This window comes from Ranitomeya imitator, chromosome 3, assembly GCF_032444005.1.
Source record: "Ranitomeya imitator isolate aRanImi1 chromosome 3, aRanImi1.pri, whole genome shotgun sequence".
Taxonomy (NCBI): domain Eukaryota; kingdom Metazoa; phylum Chordata; class Amphibia; order Anura; family Dendrobatidae; genus Ranitomeya; species Ranitomeya imitator.
The window spans coordinates 677609275-677634189 of NC_091284.1; the positions used below are offsets into that span (position 1 = coordinate 677609275).

At 45.3% G+C, this 24915-nt stretch overlaps 1 protein-coding gene across 1 annotated transcript in view; it reads left to right on the forward strand.

The window, feature by feature from the left end:
• The window catches only part of LOC138670754 (inactive dipeptidyl peptidase 10-like), a 265499-nt gene that overhangs the window by 206699 nt on the left and 33885 nt on the right, over positions 1–24915 (forward strand). The window lies entirely within an intron of this gene.

The window sequence follows — 24915 nt, forward strand, 5'->3', positions numbered from 1 at the left end:
ATATAGGATCAGGAAATTGGAGCTCTGAGCATAATAGAGATAGATTTAGAAACAAATCAGGACAGTATTTTTCCACACAATATGTTCATGTGGATTTTCTACTGCATTTTACAGGAAAAAAAGAAATACATTATAGCCTAAAGTGCAGGATCAAAAGTAATCCAAGTAAAGAATAATATATAGCTTTTATTAAATATACATTTAAAAATGCAAAATATATGGATATATCCAACCCAGTGGACATACAGACATACTGGGGTGTGAACCAATAGAGAAATCTCAAATGAAGTTATCTGTTCACAAAGTGTACAAAAAGGAAGGTTAAAGGGCCCGGTTGTCTGGTTTCAAAACAATAAGTCTACAGTCACTCTATGTGACTGCAGACTTTTGAATCGCCCCAGCGCACACACTGTGCGCTGCGGGCATTCGCTGGTTTCTGAGCCAGAATCGGCAGGGATATATGAGTTATACATACTCCCGGCCAGAACCCAACTAGAAGGTGTGGCCTCTCTCCATATATCCGTATTGAATGAAGCCACACCCACTGGATTTTTAGAATACAATACAGCCCTCCACCACATCACCACACATAATCCTGCCCCCACCACATCTCCACAGATGTGGAGATGCCCCCACCACATCTCCACACATAATGCCCCCACCACATCTCCACATCTCCTGCCCCCACCACATCTCCACACATAATCCCACCCCCCACCACATCCCCACACAATCCCGCCCCCCACCACATCACCACAGATAATCCCACCCCCTCACATCACCACACATAATCTCGCCCCCCCACATCACCACACATAATCTCGCCCCCCCACATCACCACACATAATCCCACCCCCCACACACACGAGGCTCCGCCCCCACACATTACCACATGCAGCAATTCCTTTCTATGTAATTCAACCACTTCAGCTAATGTAAACGTACACATAATCCCGCCCCCACCACATATAATCCCACCCCCCACCACATCACCACACATAATCCAGCCCCCACCACATCACCACAGATAATCCCGCCCCCCACCACACATAATCCCGCCCCCACCACCACAGATAATCCCGCCCCCAACACATTACCACACATAATCTCGCCCCCCCCACCACGTCGCCACACATAACCCCACCCCCCACCACATCAACACACATAATCCAGCCCCCCACCACACACAATCCCACCCACACCACACATAATCCCGCCCCCACCACATCACCACACATAATCCCGCCCCCCATCACATCACCACACATAATCCCGCCCCCACCACATCACCACACATAATCCCGCCCCCCACTACATTGCCACAGATAATCCTGCCCCACATCACCACACATAATCCCACCCGCCCCACATCACCACACATAATCCTGCCCCCACCACATCACCACGCATAATCCCGCCCCCCCACCACATCACCACACATAATCCTGCCCCCCACATTACCACACATAATCCCACCCCCCCACCACATTACCACACATAATCCCGTCCCCCCACATTACCACACGAGGCTCCGTCCCCACACCAGGCTTCATCCCCACACATTACCACACGAGGCTCGGTCCCCAACCATTACCACACGAGGCTCCGTCCCCCCACATTACCACACGATGCTCCGTCCCCCCACATTACCACATGAGGCTCCATCCCCCCCCACATTATCACACGAGGCTCCGTCCCCACACATTACCACAGGAGGCTCTATCCCCACACATTACCACACGTGGCTCCGCCCCCACACATTACCACATGCAGCAATTCCTTTCTATGTAATTCAACCACTTCAGCCAAGGTAAACGTACATTTAATTGCATAATCACCAGCAGCGTTAATTAGATAGCAATGAGCGTGCCGAGCGTTAGCTGACTGGAAACAGCTAGTAGAATATAATACAGCCCTCACCATAGAATCTAATACAGCCATCCCATAGAATATAACGTAGGCCCCCATAGAATATAATACTGCCCTCCCATAGAATATAATACAGCCCTCCCCATAGAATCTAATACAGCCTTTCCCGATAGTACATAATTTAGCCCCCCATAGAAACTAATACAGCTCTGCCCCATAGAATACAATACAGCCCTCCCCCATAGAATATAATACAGCCCTCCCCCTTGGAATAAAATACAGCCCTCCCCCATGGAATACAATACAGCCCTCCCCCATGGAATACAATACAGCCCTCCCCCATGGAATACAATACAGCCCTCCCCCATAGAATACAATACAACCCTCCCCCATAGAATATAATACAGCCCTCCCATAGAATATAATACAGCCCTTCCCATATAATATAATGTAGGCCCCCATAGAATATAACACAGCCCTCCCATAGAATATAATACAGCGCTCCCCATAGAATCTAATACAGCCCCCATAGAATATAATACAGCCCTCCCAAAGAATCTAATACAGCCCTCCCCCATAGAATACAATACAGCCCTCCCCCATAGAATACAATACAGCCCTCCACATAGAATACAATACAGCCCTCCCCCATAGAATACAAAACAGCCCTCACCATAGAATCTAAAACAGCCCTCACCATAGAATCTAAAACAGCCCTCACCATAGAACCTAAAACAGCCCTCCCCCATAGAATCTAAAACAGCCCTCCCCATAGAATCTAATGTAGCCCTTCATAGAATCTAACACAGCCCTCCCTCTTAGAATCTAATGTAGCCGACCCCCCCATCCCCAGAGAATGGCCCCACAGTCCAGTAATCACTCATTGATATATTTTTAAAAAAACACAATTCCCACCTCTCCACCTCTCCTCGTGCCCCACGCTGCTGCAGGCTCGGCTCCGGTCTCACTGGCTGCAGTCTGCCCGGCACACAGCTGGTACACGATGATGTGACGTCATCGTGCACCCACAGTGTCAGAGGCAGAGGGGAATGATGGGAGAGGGAGAGTCAGCTGACGCTCTCTATTCCATCATTGCTTTGAACTTATCGGCATCTATTACGCCGGTATGGTATTGGCGGCAGGCGACTGGCTGGGGGCTCCTGGGGGAGCGGGGCCCTAGGCAGCTGCTTGGTGTGCCTGCCACTAATGCCGGCCCTGATCTGGATGCATTGCTGAGCGGGGATGCGTGGCATCCAAGAGACACTGAGCTGCACATGAAGAATTCAGCTTCAGTGCGTAGACATGCTTCTTCACTAGAATAATGACAGTACGTTACGACTTACAATCTGTGGCAGCAGCCTTATCTGCACTAAACTGGCCAATTGTAATTGCTGTTTCTGCAGTGAAAATTCTGCGGATCGACCGCAAACTTCATCGTCTGCACATTAAAATCCACTATGCTATCCACTGCATGAATTGAAAGACTTAAGGTGTCAAATTTGCTGCGTCGTTTTCATGAGATTTATAATTATTTTGTGCGCAACATAGTCTGTATTTTCACTCTGTGGAACTTGCCCAAAAATAATCACCGTGCCAATCCAGTTTCATTTCATATGGTCACTGCTGGCAACATTTTATTCCCCTTTCCCAGAAGAAAACCCAGCCGAGCGTGTACATGTATGGGGAAGGCAAAAGAATAGCTGTCTGCCAAACTGATATTGTAAGTGTGTGGGCAACTTTAATGTAAATGATTGAACCGTAGCACTGTGTTGTACATAGCCTCTAACATCCTCACATATTATTATTTATTATGCTTACCGTATATACTCGAGTATAAGCTGACCCGAGTATAAGCCGACCCCCCTAATTTTGCCACAAAAAACTGGGAAAACTTATTGACTCGAGTATAAGCCGAGGGTAGGAAATGCAGCAGCTACTGGTAAATTTCAAAAATAAAAATAGATGCTCCATACCGTTCATTATTGCCCCATAGATGCTCCATATACAACTGTGCTATATAGAATGCTCTGCACCGTTCATTATGGCCCCATAGATGCTCCTTATAAAGCTGTGCCATATAGAATGCTCTGCACTGTTCATTATGGCCCCATAGATGCTCCATATAAAGCTGTGCCCCATATAGAATGCTCTGCACCGTTGATTATGGCCCCATAGGTGCTCCATATATAATGCTGTGCCATATAGAATGCTGCTGGTGCTGCAATAAAAAAAAAAAATCACATACTCACCTCTCTTGCTCAGGACGCCGGCGCTTTCAATAATTACCTGCTCCTCGTGTGGCTCCGTCTCCAGCACTGACGCTCAGCAGAGGGCGCGCACTGACTACGTCACCGCGCCCTCTAACCTGAGCGTCACTGCCAGAGGACGCTGGAGACGGAGCCGCACCAGAACGAGGAGCAGGTAAATATCGCGCAGCGCTGCGATCCCCGTATACTCACCTGCTGCGGCGCGGTCCCTGCAGTCCCTGGCTTCCCCGGCGCTGCAGCTTCTTCCTGTAATTGAGCGGTCACAGTTACCGATCATTTACAGCAATGAATATGCGGCTCCTCCCCTATGGGGGTGGAGCCGCCTATTCATTTCTGTAATGAGCGGTGCCATGTGACCACTCAGCACAGGAAGAATCTGCAGCGCCGGGGAAGCCAGGGACTGCAGGGACCGCGCCGCAGCAGGAAAGTATAACTACACAGCCCCCGCTCCCCCTCACCTACCGACCTCCCGGTATATGACTCGAGTATAAGCCAAGAGGGGGACTTTCAGCCCCCAAAAATGGGCTGAAAATCTCGGCTTATACTCAAGTATATACGGTACTTATATAGCGAAATCATATTCCACAGCGTTTCCCCATTGAGGCTCACAATCTATATATATATATATATAGAGAGAGAGATGCATGGGACGTTATTGCAGTATTCTTCGGGTTTTATAAAGGAGTTTGTTCTGTAACATAATCATTTTGCATTGAATGCCATAAATATAGAGATTCTCATCCATAAAAGTAATTTTTTGGAAGAATAGCTCCACACATAATGCACCCAACAAAACATGGTCAGGTGCTTATGTGCAAGAGTCCTTAGCAAATATTTTATGACAAGTAATTATTTAGCAGGAGAATCTCTGTAAGGCAGCAAAAGTATAAAATAAATACGGTAACTATGAAGAGAAAATAGAACGCCCATTCCATCATATTGACTTTGATTGCCTGCAGACCATTAGTTTAATTTACTGGAACCAATGTCAGCTATGTGTATCTTTTGCTAAGATTGAATATCAGACTCTTAATTAGTTATTTATGGGCTTAAGAATATTTATGCTTTTCTATAATTAGGGCATCTCAGTGTATCCTACCGCGCTAATACCTATATATGACACAGATAAGACGTGTGAAATCAACGTTGTTGGGTGTTTGGTCACACATACAGCTCTGGCAAAAATTAAGAGACCACCACATGAAAACCCTGTCATGGGCAGCCCAATCTCCAGACCTGAACCCCATTGAAAACCTCTGGAATGTAAACAAGAGGATGATGGATAGTCACAAGCCATCAAACAAAGAAGAACTGCTTACATTTTTGCACCAGGAGCTGTGTGAAAGACTGGTGGAAAGCATGCCAAGACGCATGAAAGCTGTGATTAAAAATCATGGTTATTCCACAAAATATTGATTTCTGAACTCTTCCTGAGTTAAAACATTAGCATTGTTGTTTCTAAATGATTATGGACTTGTTTTCTTTGCATTATTTGAGGTCTGAAAGCCCTGGTTCTTTTATTTGATTTTGACCATTTGTCATTTTTAGAAAAAAAATACAAAATGTATTGCTTCGAAATTCAGAGACATGTTGTCAGTAGTTTATAGAATAAAAGAACAATTTACATTTTATTCAAAAATATACCTATAAAGAGAAAAATCAGACAAACTGAACATTTTGCAGTGGTCTCTTAATTTTTTCCAGAGCTGTATATATAAAACACCTATGCATCTAAGTTGGTGGACCACAATAAGACAAAGTGTGTAGAGAGTAAAATATAACATTAGCGGTAGGTATGATTCAGCCCAATAGCTAGCATCTTCACCAACAGTGCAGGATAATTTGTGCCTTCAACGACATACAGAGAATGATATTGGATTCAAAGAATCATTAGTCAAAGATTGTCCCCTGATCTGTCTTGGGGGACTATCTGACTTCGGCTTCACTACGTATATGCAGCACAATTCCAATTCTTAGGTGAATAATAGTCTTACTGGTCCATGCAATTGCGTGACAGTCAACCAACTCTCACTCCAAAGTGGTAATTGTGGCGGGATCCCATGGAAAGGTAGATGCGAAGCGGGAGCATCCTCCCGTGTATGCTCCTCTCCTGTGCTTGTCTGGGAATATGGCAACGGCAGTGGGCTTCGGCCATAAGCGGTGCTGCTGAGTCGCGGCACAAGCAGGGGGCGTGAACAGTGTGACATCAATGAAAGCGGAGTTAAGGAATCTCGGTGCTGATGCGTTACAAAGGAGATGCAGTCCTTCTTCCTCAGGGCCACCCAGGTACATCGAATGTAAATAGCCTCGCTAATTAGGATAGTGTTACCAGCTTGTAGTATGTAGGGGGAGGGGATGCCATTAAGAACCCAAAGAGAAGGTGCAAAAAGGAGTAAGTTTTGCAAAAGATGTATCAATCTTTGTTGTGTTTAGATTATTTATTTCTGTATTTAATTTATTTGCTTTTCCCTTTTTATTTTTTATTTTTCTTCACATTCAACTAGGAATGTTAAAATGGGACAGAAAAAAGAAAAAAGGGGGAATTAACACTTGATGTAAACAAGCACTGCATAAAAAATCTTGTAAAAATTCTCTAAAACTAACAAAAATAACATATACAGTTGTGTGAAAAAGTGTTTGCCCCTTTCTGATTTCCTATTCTGTTGCATGTTTGTCACACCTAAATGTTTCATATCACAAAACAAACTTAAATATTAGACAAAGATAACACAAGTAAATACAAAATGCAGTGTTTAAATGAAGGTCTCTATTATTAAGGGAAAAAGAATTCCAAACCTACAGGACCTTATGTCAAAAAGTGATTTTCCCCTAAACCTAATAACTGATTGGGCAACCCTTAGCAGCAACAACTGCAATCAAGTGTTTGCGATAACTGGCAATTAATCTTTTACAATGCTCTGAAGTACCGTATATACTCGAGTATAAGCCGACCTGAGTATAAGCCGACCCCTCTAATTTTGCCACAAAAAACTGGGAAAACTTAATGACTCGAGTATAAGCCTAGGGTGGAAAATGCAGCAGCTACCGGTAAATGTCAAAAGTAAAAATAGATACCAATAAAAGTAAAATTAATTGAGACATCAGTAGGTTAAGTGTTTTTGAATATCCATATTGAATCAGGAGCCCCATTAAATGCTCCATATTAAAATATGCCCCATATAATCCTGCATAAAGGGCAATAAGGGCCCCATTAGATGCTCCATAGACACATTTGCCCAATATAATGCTGCACAAACGTTATGGCCCCATAAGATGCTCCATACAGACACTTACCCCATTATAGTGCTGCACAAACGTTATGGCCCCATAAGATGCTCCAAACATTCACTTGCCCCTTATAGTGCTGTACAATTGTTATGGCCCCATAAGATGCTCCATACAGTCACTTGCTCCCTTATAGTGCTGCACAATCGTTATGGCCCCATAAGATGATCCATACAGTCACTTGCCCCATTATAGTGCTGCACAAGCGTTATGGCCCCATAAGATGCTCCATAAAGTCACTTGCCCCATTATAGTGCTGCACAATCGTTATGGCCCCATAAGATGCTCCATACAGTCACTTGCCCCCTTATAGTGCTGCACAAGCGTTATGGCCCCATAAGATGCTCCATACAGTCACTTGCCCCCTTATAATGCTGCACAATCGTTATGGCCCCATAAGATGCTCCATACAGTCATTTGCCCCATTATAGTGCTGCACAATCGTTATGGCCCCATAAGATGCTCCATACAGTCACTTGCCCCCTTATAGTGCTGCACAAGCGTTATGGCCCCATAAGATGCTCCATACAGTCACTTGCCCCATTATAGTGCTGCACAATCGTTATGGCCCCATAAGATGCTCCATACAGTCACTTGCCCCTTATAGTGCTGTACAATCGTTATGGCCCCATAAGATGCTTCATACAGTCACTTGCCCCATTAGAGTGCTGCACAATCGTTATGGCCCCATAAGATGCTCCATACAGTCACTTGCCCCCTTATAGTGCTGCACAATCGTTATGGCCCCATAAGATGCTCCATACAGTCACTTGCCCCTTATAGTGCTGCACAATCGTTATGGCCCCATAAGATGATCCATACAGTCACTTGCCCCATTATAGTGCTGCACAATTGTTATGGCCCCATAAGATGCTCCATACAGTCACTTGCCCCCTTATAGTGCTGCACAATCGTTATGGCCCCATAAGATGATCCATACAGTCACTTGCCCCATTATAGTGCTGCACAATTGTTATGGCCCCATAAGATGCTCCATACAGTCACTTGCCCCCTTATAGTGCTGCACAATCGTTATGGCCCCATAAGATGATCCATACAGTCACTTGCCACATATGCTGTGGCTGCAATAAAAAAAAATCACATACTCACCTCTCGCTCAGGACCCCGGCACTTTCACCTGCTCCTCGTTCGGGTGCGGCTCCGTCTAGCACTGACGTTCAGCAGAGGACGCGCACTGACCACGTCATCGCGCCCTCTGACCTGAGCGTCACTGCCAGAGGACGCTGATGACGGAGCTGCACCGGAACGAGGAGAGGTAAATATCGTGCAGCGCTGCGCTCCCCCTCCCCGTATACTTACCAGTCCCTGCTTCTCCCGGCGCTGCATATTCTTCCTGTACTGAGCGATCACCGTTACCACTCATTACAGTAATGAATATGCGGCTCCACCCCTATGGGAAGTGGAGCCACATATTCATTACTGTAATGAGCGGTACCATGTGACCGCTCAGTACAGGAAGAATATGCAGCGTTGGAAGAAGCAGGGACGTGCAGCTACCGCGCCAGGAGTAGGCAAGTATAATTAGACAGCCCTCGCTCCCCCTACCCTGTCGACCCCCGGGTATAACTTGAGTATAAGCCGAGAGGGGGACTTTCAGCCCCCAAAAAAGTGGCTGAAAATCTCGGCTTATACTCGAGTATATACGGTACTTTTTGGCCCGCTAATCTTTGCAGAATTGTTGTAATTCAGCCGCATTGGAAGGTTTCCGAGCATGAACCGCCTTTTTAAAGTTATGTCACAGCATCTCAATCAGATTAAGGTCAGGACTTTGATTCAGACAATCCAAAGTCTTTATTTTTTGTTTTAAGATGACCCCGGTCATCTGGCACGAAATACCGGTAGCTTATTTGATCGTAAATTGATTTGTCCCACCCTAATCCATGAAAGTGGTTTGATGGGTTCTCTGTATTTTGGTACGGAAACAACATGAGCACCTTCCATATGGAATGCAGCCTTTTCTTGGTGTTAAAATTTTTTTGAAGGGAAAAAAGTGTTTTATATCCATCCTGGATTGAATTATTGGAGTAATTTTTTACTTAACTGTAGGAGCTATGATTGCCTATGGTTTTGGTTTTCCAAACCTTGGCTGATCTGGTAGTAGCTTTCCAATGATCTTATCCTGTCTAAGAATTGGCCAAAATGTATTAATGATGTTTCTGAATACATTGTGATTGGTCTGGTGTTGAGTAATTATGGGCAATTGAGTAATTTGGTGATCAATGTTTAGTGGTTTTCATTTTTTAATTTATCATTATGCACCAGATTATCTCTTGGAATAGATTGGACTTCCCGAATGGATTTCTGCAAAAGTGGTTCAGTATCGCCTTTACTTATGAATTATTGTTTGACATATTCTGTTTCTGTAGTGTAATCCTCCAAGTTGGTACAATTCCGGCAAATACATGTGAATTGACCCTTAGGTATGTTAGTAAGCCAGACAGGTAAGTGACAGCTGGTGATGTTGCTAAAACTGTTGGAGTCCACGTCTTTATGGAAGCATTGTGTGGCCAGAGGATTTTGGTCTACATATATGGTTAGATCTACAAAGTTGACACTTGATCCGTTAATGGTGGGGGTATTTTTTAACTCCCAAAAAATTCCATGTGGAAGGAACTAAAATCGCAAAATACAAAGAACCCTCCAAACCACATACATGGTTTCTAGTGTGACAAATTAATTTACGATCAAAGAAGCCACACGACCAGGGTCATCTATTTGATCCAATCAATGTCTGTGAAACAAAATATATATAGGACTCACAAAAACACCTTTATCAACAAGAACACTTGGACAACAATAATAAAGAGTACAGGTCACTCATTGTCACGTCACTTTGCTGAAATTCGAAAACAGTCCTGTACGGGCGTACAGTTTTGTGATATACAAACATTCCCAGAAAATTGGAGAGTGGGAGACTTTTTAAAACAAATGTCCAGAGTCGAATCTAGGTGGATCTTTACACTTGACAGTCTAGCCCCTAAAGGATTTAACCACGAGATCGAGCTATACGTTTTTTAAATCTGTATGGGCTTAAACAAACTGATTAATAAAAGATCAATATTAATCAAGTTCTCAAGTAAACTCATCAGTTATCTTATTACCATATTTATTTGTATCGGCTTATGCATGGCCAGGCATCAGAGGAGTGGTGTTCTACTGGTAGGAGTAGAAAAATACAGGTACACCTTTGTTGCTCCTTAAATGCATTTGATTTTATTTCGTTAAATACATATACTTCCTATAACCATTTGGGAAGCCAATATATAGTTTTTTTTACATTTGCATACTAATCTGCCATTACCATAATTCCGGACAAGCATATCCACAGGAGGATGCTCCCGCAACGGATCAACCTTGCCATAGGATCCCGCCGCAATTACCACTTTGGAGTGAGAGTTGGATGACTGTCACACAACTGCATAGACCATAGATCCATAGATTTGATCCTACAAAAAGCATGGAGTTTAAGTTCACAGTATAATAAACAAAATAGTTTTATTAAATAATGAAGCATAAAAAGTATGTCATAAAACGTATATAGGCAAAGTCAAAGAAACAGAAAAAGGCTCAGGTATGAAGGACATATACACATCACAAATGTAAACAGGATCAGGGAAAACTAAGCCTAAAAAAATCGCAACAGTCTCATGATTGGTAAAGACATAAAGTGCTTCGTGCAGATAAAGAGCAGCACAATTGCCCAGTGTTACTAAAGAGTCATCAGTTCAGCACTAAGCTATATATAACAGGCAGTCTTCCATAGAAGTAACAGATAATACCAACTCTCTAATATATGAAATCATGCATAGTATAAAGTAAAGCACGAGCTGAGTCACATATAAGGCAATATCAGAACAAAGGCAGGCTTGCCTTTGTGATGTGATGTCCAGTACAGCCCCGATGCGTGTTTCACGTGGGCTTCCTCGGGGGGCTGTACTATGTGTGTCTCAGGGATATTTATACATGATCCGGACCAGATGCTCATTGCAATAAGCACGAAAACCGGCGCATGTGCGTCATCAGCAGTCCCCGGAAGTATCGGCGCCTCGGGCATCAACTGCGGCAAGGTGGGCCAGGAGCAAATCCACAGTGACGTTGTGTTAGGGCTAGCGGAATGCACAAGTATAGGAAGGAAACAACAAGGTGCATTCGCAGCCCGGGGTCCACCGTGCAGAGATATCTGCTGCAAAGTAATTGGTGGCACTATACGGCGGTATAAGCGAACTCTGTTAACTTCACAGAATCGCAAAGATATGAAAACGCTGTGCCCTGATAACCTCACAGAGGATCACAGCTACCTAACTGAGCAAAGCAAAAAGTGGTCATGCAGACAGCATAGCACACAATCAACTCCTCACCGGAGGTCCCGGTATTCTAGGGGCTTATTTCAGCCGGGCCCTGAATCCAAGCATACAAAACTCCTCACCGGAGGTGCCGGTATTCTAGGGGCTTATTTCAGCCAACCCTGACCACATGCAGACATGACCACGAGAAAGAGAAACGAGACAGAAACAGTAACAGGATGGGGGCACAGGTAGCTCCATGATTTGGCAGCTTATAGCTTGGGCAGATGCACTCAGTACTGGGGCAAAACGACCACTGAGGGAACGCCCAGATGCAGTGAGCTTGGAACAGGAGTACGCTGGGTACCACAAAGCACAGTACAGAAGAGCAGGTCGCTCGTCAAGTGGCAACTAGCTACAGAGGCAGAAATTCTCTTGTCTGGTGTGAAACAAGCTAAGGAAGGACTAACCATTGCAGAGCTGAATTGGTAGGACTTTGAGGAGCCGTGCAGCACGGTCTGACTCGGGTGTGTACTGTGTGACAGAAAGGAAAGCACAAGGAAAGAAGTAAAGATGTGTAATGCGAATCCTACTGTTAATGCTGGGAAAAATATGGATGTGCTGTGTAAAGGAAACAGTAAAGTTGTATATTTGAAAGTTAACCCCTTAGTGACAGAGCCAATTTAGTACTTAATGACCGAGACAATTTTTACAATTCTGACCCCTTTCACTTTATGAGGTTATAACTCTGGAACGCTTTAACGGATCCCGCTGATTCTGAGATTTTTTCGTGACATATTGTACTTCATGTTAGTGGTAACTTTCTTCGATATTACTTGCGATTATTTATGAAAAAAACGGAAATATGGTGAAAATTTTTAAAATTTTGCAATTTTCAAACTTTGTATTTTTATGCCCTTAAATCAGAGAGATATGTCACACAAAATAGTTAATAAATAAAATTTCCCACATGTCTACTTTATATCAGCACAATTTTGGAAACAAATTTTTTTTTTGTTAGGGAGTTATAAGGGTTAAAAGTTGACCAGCAATTTCTCATTTGTACAACACCATTTTTTTTTAGGGACCACATCACATTTGAAGTCATTTTGAGGGGTCTATATGATAGAAAATAACCAAGTGTGACACCATTCTAAAAACTGCACCCCTCAAGGTGCTCAAAACCACATTCAAGAAGTTTATTAACCCTTTACGTGCTTCACAGGAACTGAAACAATGTGGAAGGAAAAAATGAACATTTTACTTTTTTTTTGCAAACATTTTACTTCAGAACCATTTTTTTTTTATTTTAACAAGTGTAAAAACAGAATTTAAACCATAAATTTTGTTGTGCAATTTCTCCTGAATATGCCGATAACACATATGTGGGGGTAAACCACTGTTTCGGCGCACCGCAGAGCTTGGAAGAGAAGGAGTGTCGTTTTACTTTTTCAATGTAGAATTGGCTGGAATTGAGATCGGACACCATGTCGCGTTTGGAGAGCCCCTGATGTGCCTATACAGTGGAAACCCCCACAAGTGACACCATTTTGGAAACTAGACCCCTTAAGGAACTTATCTAGATGTGTGGTGAGCACTTTAAATCCCCAGATGCTTCACAGAAGTTTATAACGTAGAGCCATGAAAATAAAAAATAGCATTTTTTCTACAAAAATGATTTTTTGCCCCCAAATTTTTATTTTCACAAGGGTAACAGGAGAAATTAGACCACAAAAGTTGTTGTGCAATTTCTCCTGAGTATGTCAATACCCCATATGTGGGGGTAAACCACTGTTTGGGCACACCGCAGAGCTTGGAAGAGAAGGAGTGCCGTTTTATTTTTTCAATGTAGAATTAGCTGGAATTGAGATAGGACGCCATGTCGTGTTTGGAGAGCCCCTGATGTGCCTAAATAGTAGAAACCCCCCCCACAAGTGACCCCATTTTGGAAACTAGACCCCCCATGGAACTTATCTAGATGTGTGGTGAGAACTTTGAATGCCCAAGTGCTTCAAAGAAGTTTATAATGCAGAGTCGTGAAAATAAAAAATATTTTTTTTCCACAAAAAAGATTTTTTAGCCCCCAAGTTTTTATTTTCACAAGGGTAACAAGAGATATTGGACCCCAAAAGTTGTTGTCCAATTTGTCCTGAGTATGCTGGTACCCCATATGTGGGGGTAAACCACTGTTTGGGCGCACGGCAGAGCTCAGAACGGAAGGAGCGCCGTTTTGGAATGCAGCTTTTGATAGAATGTTCTGTGGGTGTTATGTTGCGATTGCAGAGCCCCTGATGTACCTAAACAGTAGTAACCCCTCACAAGTGACCCCATTTTGGAAACTAGACCCGCCAAGGAACTTATCTAGATGTGTGGTGAGAACTTTGAATGCCCAAGTGCTTCACAGAAGTTTAGAATGTAGAGTCGTGAAAATAAAAAATATTTTTTTTCCACAAAAAAGATTTTGTAGCCCCCAAGTTTTTATTTTCACAGGAGAAATTGGACCACTAAAGTTGTTGTCCAATTTATCCCGAGTATGCTGATGCCCCATATATGGGGGTAACCCACTGTTTGGGCGCACAGCAGAGCTCAGAAGGGAGGGAGCACCATTTGACTTTTTGAGCGCAAAAATGGCTGTCGTGTTTGGAGACCCCCTGATGTACCTAAACAGTGGAAACCCCCCAATTCTAACTCCAGCCCAGCCCCAACACACCCCTAACCCCAATCCCAACCCGATCCATAATCCTAATCACAACCCTAATGATAATCACAACCCTAACCCCAAAACAACCCTAACGTCAACCCTAACCATAACCCTAATCAAAACCCTAAATCTAACACACCCCTAATCCTAATCTCAACCCTAGCCTCAATCCTAACCCTAATCCCAATACACCCCTAATCCCAACCCTAACCCTAATCCCAAACCTAACCCTAATCCCAAGCGTAACCCTTATGCCAACCCTAACCCTAATACCAAACCTAATCCAAACCCTAACCCTAATCCCAACTCTAACCCTAACTTTGGCCGCAACCCTAGCCCTAACTTTAGCCCCAACCCTAGCCCTAACCCTAAGTTTAGCCCCAACCCTAACCCTAGCCCTAACTTTAGCTCCAATCCTAACCCTAGCCCTAACTTTAGCCCCAACCCTAACCCTAGCCCTAAGGCTACTTTCACACTTGCGTAGTTTGGCATCCATCGCAATCCGTCGTTTTGGACAAAAAAACGGATCCTGCAAATGTGCCCGCAGGATGCGTTTTTTGCCACACGTCGCGTCCGTCGTGCACTGGATCAGTTGTGTTTTGGCGGACTGTCGGCACAAAAAAGCGTTCAATATAACGATTTTTTGTATGTCGCGTCCGCCATTTCCGACCGCGTATGCGTGGCCGTAACTCCGCCCCCTCCTCCCCAGGACATAGACTGGGCAGTGGATGCCTTGAAAAACTGTATCCGCTGCCCACATTGCGCAAAATTTTCACAACGTGCGTCGGTATGTCGGGTCGAAGCATTGCGACGGCCCCGTACCGACGCAAGTGTGAAAGAAGCCTAACCCTAAATTTAGCCCCAACCCTAACCCTATGTTTAGCTCCAACCCTAACCCTAACTCTAAATTTAGCCCCAACCCTAACCCTAACCATAAATTTAGCCCCAACCCTAACCCTAACCCTAAATTTAGCCCCAACCCTAACCCTAAATTTAGCCCTAACCCTAACCCTAAATTTAGCCCCAACCCTAACCCTAACCCTAATTTTAGCCCCAACTGCTCTTCTCCTGACGGCCGGCAGATGGCGACAGATGTTAAACAGGACTGTATCTCAATCTTTATAACACCAACTAATGGGAGCCTACAACGAAGCAGAGGTGACCCTAACGGCGCAGAAAGTAGAGCCACGGGAACGCAAAGTGATGGACAATGTTTTCATGTAATGGGAGGCCAGGGCACAGATACGCTGGAGTGCTAGGCCATGACTACTGCCCTGGTCGTGCCCCTTACAACGTCAGAGGCCATGCCTCGTCACATTCGGATTCCGTGAGCGACGCTTCATGTTGGAAGTGGGCAGAAGTGAAGGCAAAACCTCATACAAGATCCTAAGGTGAGTATATGATGAATATCTATGATATTATGGAACCAGAGGCAAAGGGAGACCACAGATGTATTACTGACTCTTGTTTTCCTCTGATAAAGTGACAAGTGCATAGTGCAAAAAAGTTGTGCCAACAAGGCACAAGATGAAATATAATACCATATAAGAGATAGGTAAAAAGGAGAAATGAGGACAATAACTGAAAAATAGTAATGCTAAATCTACCCAATAAAGATAGTAAACTAATGACCAATGGGACAGTGCATAGAAATAGAAAAGTATTGTCATGACCCAACAGGGGTCAGTCCAGCGGACAGCACCACACACACACGCGTTGGAAAAAGGGAAAGGAAGGCCCTAACAATAGGGAACGAGGGATGGGGCACCTCCTAACACAGCCTGTGGCTATCCCTAAGTACCCCAAACACCCTATGTGTATCCTTCCCCCGCCGGCAGTGTCACATGCCTAGTCCCTAGATGTCACCTCACTAAACCCTGGCTCGTTAACTGGCCGGCAAGGATGCTAGCCTCACCAAGGGAGATGGTGTAAAAAAAGGGGGTAGTGACAAGCACGAGACAGATAAGAAAAATAGGAACAAGAAACTTAGCTCCAGGCTCCGTTGCCAAGCTCCACACCGCAGAGGATATGGAAACGGAACCCGAACTCCACAGAAGTAGCAAATTCAGTGCTGACACCAGAGGTGCAAACTCCAAGGCTAGTCTACATAGAATAACTCTATTACCAGCAGTCAGCTGATGCGTCATGTGACTATTTAATGGATGGTGGGAGTGGTCACCACCCACATCAGCTGACCTTGTAACAAAGCAGCTTCTAGCAAGGAAACTGACATTAACCCTTGCTGGCACGAAAGCAAAAAAACGCCGTTACAATTAAAGCAGAGCCAGAGCTGTCACGAATCCAAAAATGAATCGTGACAAGTATTGAATATTACATAGAAATTTATATAAATATAATATCATTATAATATGACAATGTGAATACATATTAAAAGGAAAAACATGAAGACAATAATAGCATAAAAAAATCCATATGCACGCGTCTCCACTCCCATAGGCATGGGGCACATATTTATTACCTTAATGAGCAGGGCCATGTGATCGCTCGGCAGGAAGAGCTGCAGGCAGGCGCCGGCAGCCGGAACGAGATGCAGTGCCAGCACTCAGGGCGCGCAGGTAGGTGAGTATGATGTGTGCTGGAAGCTGGCGGCTGCAGCTGGCACTGTGCGCTATTACAGCAGTGGCACAGGCTTCAGCCACAGCCGCCGGCTCCTGCCTCTGTGACCCACTGCTCCGCCGCTCCCCTTCCTCCACTGGCTTTCTGGACCGTGACTCGTGTATAAGCTGAGGTGCTGAAAAACTTGGCTTATACACGAGTATATACAGTAGTTTTTAGTTTTTTGTTGTGGTGCTTTTTTGGGTGATATAATTTCCATCACATGATGATCTAATTTCTGGGGGAGGCATGCATACAGGAGGCACGGGGAGGCATGCATATCAGGACAGGGAAGTTGGAGGCATGCATAGAATGACAGGGACAGGGGAGGCATGCATATAAGGACAGGGATGGGGAGGCATTCATACAGTGACGGGGAAGGGGAAGGCACGCATACATGGACAGGGAGGCATGCATATAAGGACAAAGATGGGGGAGCCATGCATACAAGGACAGGGATGACGGGACAATGCATATGGAGCACCCCCAAGGGTTAGGGGTACTCGGTACCGGGTCCTTCGGTTCTCAAAGGGGATATCACGGTGGCTGACCCGGTCCGTGGCCCTCGGGATGTCCGTTGTAAAAGGGAAAGGTCTTTAAAGGGATAATGTTCGTGACGCCACCTGTGGTATTCGGTCAGGATGACCGACGCTGCTTTAAGGGGTCCGCTGGGGTGATGTTGTGGCAGCTAGATGGTATACCTTCCCACAGGTGAAGTATGTCCCCAGGGCTTCCCAGTGTGTAGATGGTGGATGGTGAATGGTGTAAGGCGCAGTGAAGAATGAGGACACAAGGTTGCAGTATCTTTACCTTTTTACTGAAGACTTCAGCATCCACAGTCCAGAGCACCAGATCACAGGGCAGGCAGAGTCCGGCCCGTCTGGAGGCAAATCCAGAGTCCCCTTATCCAGGTGGAAATCAGTAGCCTTCCTCTAGTGCCTGGGTGTTGTAGTACCTTATTGCTGAGCCTCTCATAAGGTCCTCACAACTGTTGTAGATGTTCTAGATATGTCTCTCTCTGTCCCCCAGATGGATAGGAGAAACCCGTATGACCGGTGGCCTGAGGCTTTTTACAGGGACTCTAGCACGCCCTGGCCTCTCATGGGTGCCTGTTATGAAAGGAAATTCAGTACCACAATGGACATAGCGGTCAGAGCACATACAGTGATCTGACAATAACCCAAAATCATAGAACGAGCTCTGAGACGTGGGAACTCTGCAGACCGCAATCCCTAATCCTCTCCAAACAACACTAGAGGCAGGCGTGGATTGCGCCTAACTCTGCCTATGCAACTCGGCACAGCCTGAGAAACTAACTAGCCTGAAGATAGAAAATAAGCCTACCTTGCCTCAGAGAAATACCTGTCATGATTCCAATGGCAGGGAATCACAAAAGGACAAGCACCAACGAGCTCTAGGGTGATGGAACCTGAGCTGACCGCGACCCTAAACCTGAACACACAAATAACAATAGCCGGGGAACGTGCCTACGTTGATTCTAGACGTCTCGCACCAGCCGAAGATCTAACTTCCCCTGTTAGAAGAAACACAGACCTCTCTTGCCTCCAGAGAAATCCCCCACAGAAATAGCAGCCCCCCACATATAATGACGGTGAAATGAGAGGAAGGCACATACACAGTATGAAAACAGATTCAGCAAAATGAGGCCCGCTAAAACTAGATAGCAGAGGATACAAAAGTAAACTGCGCGGTCAGCAAAAAACCCTTCAAAAAACCATCCTGCAATTACTTGAACTCATGTTCCAACTCATGGAACATGAGGAGCAATTACAGCCCACTAGAGCAACCAGCAGCAAAGAAACAATTATATGCAAGCTGGACAAGACAAAAATAAAGCAAAACGTGGAACAAGAAAATCAAAAACTTAGCTTGTCCTGAAGATCACTGAAGCCAGAAGCAGAGGTAACAAAACACTCTGATAACCTTGATAGCCGGCGGGGAAATGACAAGAAAGCCCGGTTAAATAGGAAACTCCCAAATCCTAATAGAACAGGTGGACACCAGAGACAGCAGAACACAAATCACCCAGTACCATCAGTAACCACCAGAGGGAGCCCAAAAACAGAACTCACAACAAATACCCCAAAGGAAAAGGCAGCCCCCCACATATAATGACTGTGAGTTAAGATGAAAAGACAAACGTAGAGATGAAATAGATTCAGCAAAGTGAGGCCCGACTTTCTTAACAGAGCGAGGATAGAAAAGATAACTTTGCGGTCTACACAAAACCCTAAAGAAAACCACGCAAAGGGGGCAAAAAGACCCTCCGTACCGAACTAACGGCACGGAGGTACACCCTTTGCGTCCCAGAGCTTCCAGCAAAAAATTAGACAAGCTGGACAGAAAAAATAGCAAACAAATAGCAAAGAAGAACTTAGCTATGCAGAGCAGCAGGCCACAGGAATGATCCAGGGAAAAGCAAGTCCAACACTGGAACATTGACAGGAAGCCAGGATCAAAGCATTAGGTGGAGTTAAGTAGAGAAGCACCTAACGACCTCACCAGATCACCTGAGGGAGGAAACTCAGAAGCCGCAGTACCACTTCCCTCCACCAACAGAAGCTCACAGAGAGAATCAGCCGAAGTACCACTTGTGACCACAGGAGGGAGCTCTGCCACAGAATTCACAACAGTACCCCCCCTTGAGGAGGGGTCACCGAACCCTCACCAGAGCCCCCAGGCCGACCAGGATGAGCCACATGAAAGGCACGAACAAGATCGGGAGCATGGACATCAGAAGCAAAAACCCAGGAATTATCTTCCTGAGCATAACCCTTCCATTTAACCAGATACTGGAGTTTCCGTCTAGAAACACGAGAATCCAAAATCTTCTCCACAATATACTCCAATTCCCCCTCCACCAAAACCGGGGCAGGAGGATCAACAGATGGAACCATAGGTGCCACGTATCTCCGCAACAATGACCTATGGAATACGTTATGTATGGAAAAAGAATCTGGAAGGGTCAGACGAAAAGACACAGGATTAAGAACCTCAGAAATCCTATACGGACCAATGAAACGAGGTTTAAACTTAGGAGAGGAAGCCTTCATAGGAATATGACGAGAAGATAACCAAACCAGATCCCCAACACGAAGTCGGGGACCCACACGGCGTCTGCGATTAGCGAAACGTTGAGCCTTCTCCTGGGACAAGGTCAAATTGTCCACTACATGAGTCCAAATCTGCTGCAACCTGTCCACCACAGTATCCACACCAGGACAGTCCGAAGACTCGACCTGTCCTGAAGAGAAACGAGGATGGAACCCAGAATTGCAGAAAAATGGCGAAACCAAGGTAGCCGAGCTGGCCCGATTATTAAGGGCGAACTCAGCCAAAGGCAAAAAAGACACCCAGTCATCCTGATCGGCAGAAACAAAGCATCTCAGATATGTTTCCAAGGTCTGATTGGTTCGTTCGGTCTGGCCATTAGTCTGAGGATGGAAAGCCGAGGAAAAAGACAAGTCAATGCCCATCCTACCACAAAAGGCTCGCCAAAACCTTGAAACAAACTGGGAACCTCTGTCAGAAACGATATTCTCTGGAATGCCATGTAAACGAACCACATGCTGGAAGAACAATGGCACCAAATCAGAGGAGGAAGGCAATTTAGACAAGGGTACCAAATGGACCATCTTAGAAAAGCGATCACAGACCACCCAAATGACTGACATCTTTTGAGAAACGGGAAGATCAGAAATAAAATCCATAGAGATATGTGTCTAAGGCCTCTTCGGGACCGGCAAGGGCAAAAGCAACCCACTGGCACGAGAACAGCAGGGCTTAGCCTGAGCACAAATCCCACAGGACTGCACAAAAGTACGCACATCCCGCGACAGAGACGGACAACCAAAAGGATCTAGCCACTAACTCTCTGGTACCAAAGATTCCAGGATGACCAGCCAACACCGAACAATGAACCTCAGAGATAACTTTATTGGTCCACTTATCAGGGACAAACAGTCTCTCCGCTGGACAACGATCAGGTTTATTAGCCTGAAATTTTTGCAGCACCCGCCGCAAATCAGGGGAGATGGCAGACACAATTACTCCTTCCTTGAGGATACCCGCCGGCTCAGACAAACCCGGAGAGTCGGGCACAAAACTCCTAGACAGAGCATACGCCTTCACATTTTTAGAGCCCGGAAGGTACGAAATCACAAAGTCAAAACGGGCAAAAAACAGCGACCAACGAGCCTGTCTAGGATTCAACCGCTTAGCAGACTCAAGATAAGTCAAGTTCTTATGATCAGTCAATACCACCACGCGATGCTTAGCTCCTTCAAGCCAATGACGCCACTCCTCGAATGCCCACTTCATGGCCAGCAACTCTCGGTTACCCACATCATAATTTCGCTCAGCAGGCGAAAACTTCCTGGAAAAAAAAGCGCATGGTTTCATCACTGAGCAATCAGAACCTCTCTGCGACAAAACAGCCCCTGCTCCAATCTCAGAAGCATCAACCTCGACCTGGAACGGAAGAGAAACATCTGGTTGACACAACACAGGGGCAGAAGAAAAACGACGCTTCAACTCTTGAAAAGCTTCCACAGCAGCAGAAGACCAATTGATCAAATCAGCACCCTTCTTGGTCAAATCGGTCAATGGTTTGGCAATACTAGAAAAATTGCAGATGAAGCGACGATAAAAATTAGCAAAGCCCAGGAACTTTTGCAGACTTTTCAGAGATGTCGGCTGAGTCCAATCATGGATGGCTTGGACCTTAACAGGATCCATCTCGATAGTAGAAGGGGAAAAGATGAACCCCAAAAATGAAACCTTCTGCACACCAAAGAGACACTTTGATCCCTTCACAAACAAAGAATTAGCACGCAGGACCTGAAAAACTGTTCTGACCTGCTTCACATGAGACTCCCAATCATCCGAGAAGATCAAAATGTCATCCAAGTACACAATCAGGAATTTATCCAGGTACTCTCGGAAGATGTCATGCATAAAGGACTGAAACACTGATGGAGCATTGGCAAGTCCGAATGGCATCACTAGATACTCAAAATGACCCTCGGGCGTATTAAATGCAGTTTTCCATTCATCTCCTCGCCTGATTCGCACCAGATTATACGCACCACGAAGATCTATCTTGGTGAACCAACTAGCCCTCTTAATCCGAGCAAACAAATCAGATAACAATGGCAAGGGGTACTGAAATTTAACCGTGATCTTATTTAGAAGGCGGTAATCTATACAAGGTCTCAGCGAACCATCCTTCTTGGCTACAAAAAAGAACCCTGCTCCTAATGGTGATGATGACGGGCGAATATGCCCCTTCTCCAGGGATTCCTTCACATAACTGCGCATAGCGGCGTGCTCAGGCACGGATAAATTAAACAGTCGACCTTTTGGGAATTTACTACCAGGAATCAAATTGATAGCACAATCACAATCCCTATGCGGAGGTAGGGCATCGGACTTGGGCTCATCAAATACATCCCGGTAATCAGACAAGAACTCTGGAACCTCAGAAGGGGTGGATGACGAAATTGACAGAAATGGAACATCACCATGTACCCCCTGACAACCCCAGCTGGACACCGACATGGATTTCCAATCTAATACTGGATTATGGGCTTGTAGCCATGGCAACCCCAACACGACCACATCATGCAGATTATGCAACACCAGAAAGCGAATAACCTCCTGATGTGCAGGAGCCATGCACATGGTCAGCTGGGTCCAGTATTGAGGCTTATTCTTGGCCAAAGGCGTGGCATCAATTCCTCTCAATGGAATAGGACACTGCAAGGGCTCTAAGAGAAACCCACAACGCTTAGCATACTCCAAGTCCATCAAATTCAGGGCAGCGCCTGAATCCACAAATGCCATGACAGAATACGATGACAAAGAGCAGATCAAGGTAACAGACAGAAGAAATTTTGACTGTACCGTACCAATGGTGGCAGACCTAGCGAACCGCTTAGTGCGCTTAGGACAATCAGAGATAGCATGAGTGGAATCACCACAGTAGAAACACAGCCCATTCAGACGTCTGTGTTCTTGCCGTTCAACTCTGGTCAAAGTCCTATCGCACTGCATAGGCTCAGGTTTAAGCTCAGGTAATACCTCCAAATGGTGCACAGATTTACGCTCACGCAAGCGTCGACCGATCTGAATGGCCAAAGACATAGACTCATTCAAACCAGCAGGCATAGGAAATCCCACCATGACATCCTTAAGGGCTTCAGAGAGACCCTTTCTGAACATAGCTGCCAGCGCAGATTCATTCCATTGAGTGAGCACGGACCACTTTCTAAATTTCTGACAATATACCTCTATCTCATCCTGACCCTGACAAAGAGCCAGCAAATTTTTCTCTGCCTGATCCACTGAATTAGGTTCATCGTACAGCAATCCGAGCGCCAGGAAAAACGCATTGATATTACTCAATGCAGGATCTCCTGGCGCAAGAGAAAATGCCCAGTCCTGAGGGTCGCCGCGCAAAAAAGAAATAACAATCAAAACCTGTTGAACTGGATCACCAGAGGAGCGAGGTTTCAAGGCCAGAAATAATTTACAATTATTTTTGAAACTCAGAAACTTAGTTCTATCTCCAAAAAACAAATCAGGAATAGGAATTCTTGGTTCTAACATAGATTTCTGATCAATAGTGTCTTGAATCTTTTGTACTCTTGCCGAGAGCTGATCCACAGATGAAGACAGACTTCTAATGTCCATCGCTACACCTGTGTACTGAACCACCCAAATGTCTAGGGGAAAAAAAAGGCAAAACACAGTGCAAAGAAAAAAAAAATGGTCTCAGAACTTCTTTTTTCCCTCTATTGAGAATCATTAGTACTTTGGGCTTCCTGTACTGTTATGAAAGGCAATTCAGTACCACAATGGACATAGCGGTCAGAGCACATACAGTGATCTGACAATAACCCAAAATCATAGAACGAGCTCTGAGACGTGGGAACTCTGCAGACCGCAATCCCTAATCCTCTCCAAACAACACTAGAGGCAGCCGTGGATTGCGCCTAACTCTGCCTATGCAACTCGGCACAGCCTGAGAAACTAACTAGCCTGAAGATAGAAAATAAGCCTACCTTGCCTCAGAGAAATACCCCAAAGGAAAAGGCAGCCCCCCACATATAATGACTGTGAGTTAACATGAAAAGACAAACGTAGAGATGAAATAGATTCAGCAAAGTGAGGCCCGACTTTCTTAACAGAGCGAGGATAGAAAAGATAACTTTGCGGTCTACACAAAACCCTAAAGAAAACCACGCAAAGGGGGCAAAAAGACCCTCCGTACCGAACTAACGGCACGGAGGTACACCCTTTGCGTCCCAGAGCTTCCAGCAAAAAATAAGACAAGCTGGACAGAAAAAATAGCAAACAAATAGCAAAGAAGAACTTAGCTATGCAGAGCAGCAGGCCACAGGAATGATCCAGGGAAAAGCAAGTCCAACACTGGAACATTGACAGGAAGCCAGGATCAAAGCATTAGGTGGAGTTAAGTAGAGAAGCACCTAACGACCTCACCAGATCACCTGAGGGAGGAAACTCAGAAGCCGCAGTACCACTTCCCTCCACCAACAGAAGCTCACAGAGAGGATCAGCCGAAGTACCACTTGTGACCACAGGAGGGAGCTCTGCCACAAAATTCACAACAGGTGCCACCTTGCCTCCTGGGTATGGGGCGGATCAGTAACTTGCAATTAGCTGTCTTGCCGGTCTCTGGAGCAAGGCATAAAGGACTGTTGCTCCCTCGGTGTTCCAGCTACCGGGATTCTGCACCTCATAAGGAGGCAACCTGTGCAGGGCAGAACTCCTTCTGGTTTCCACTCATTTTGCTATGACTTCTTTCTCACTCTCTACAATACAGTTCTCT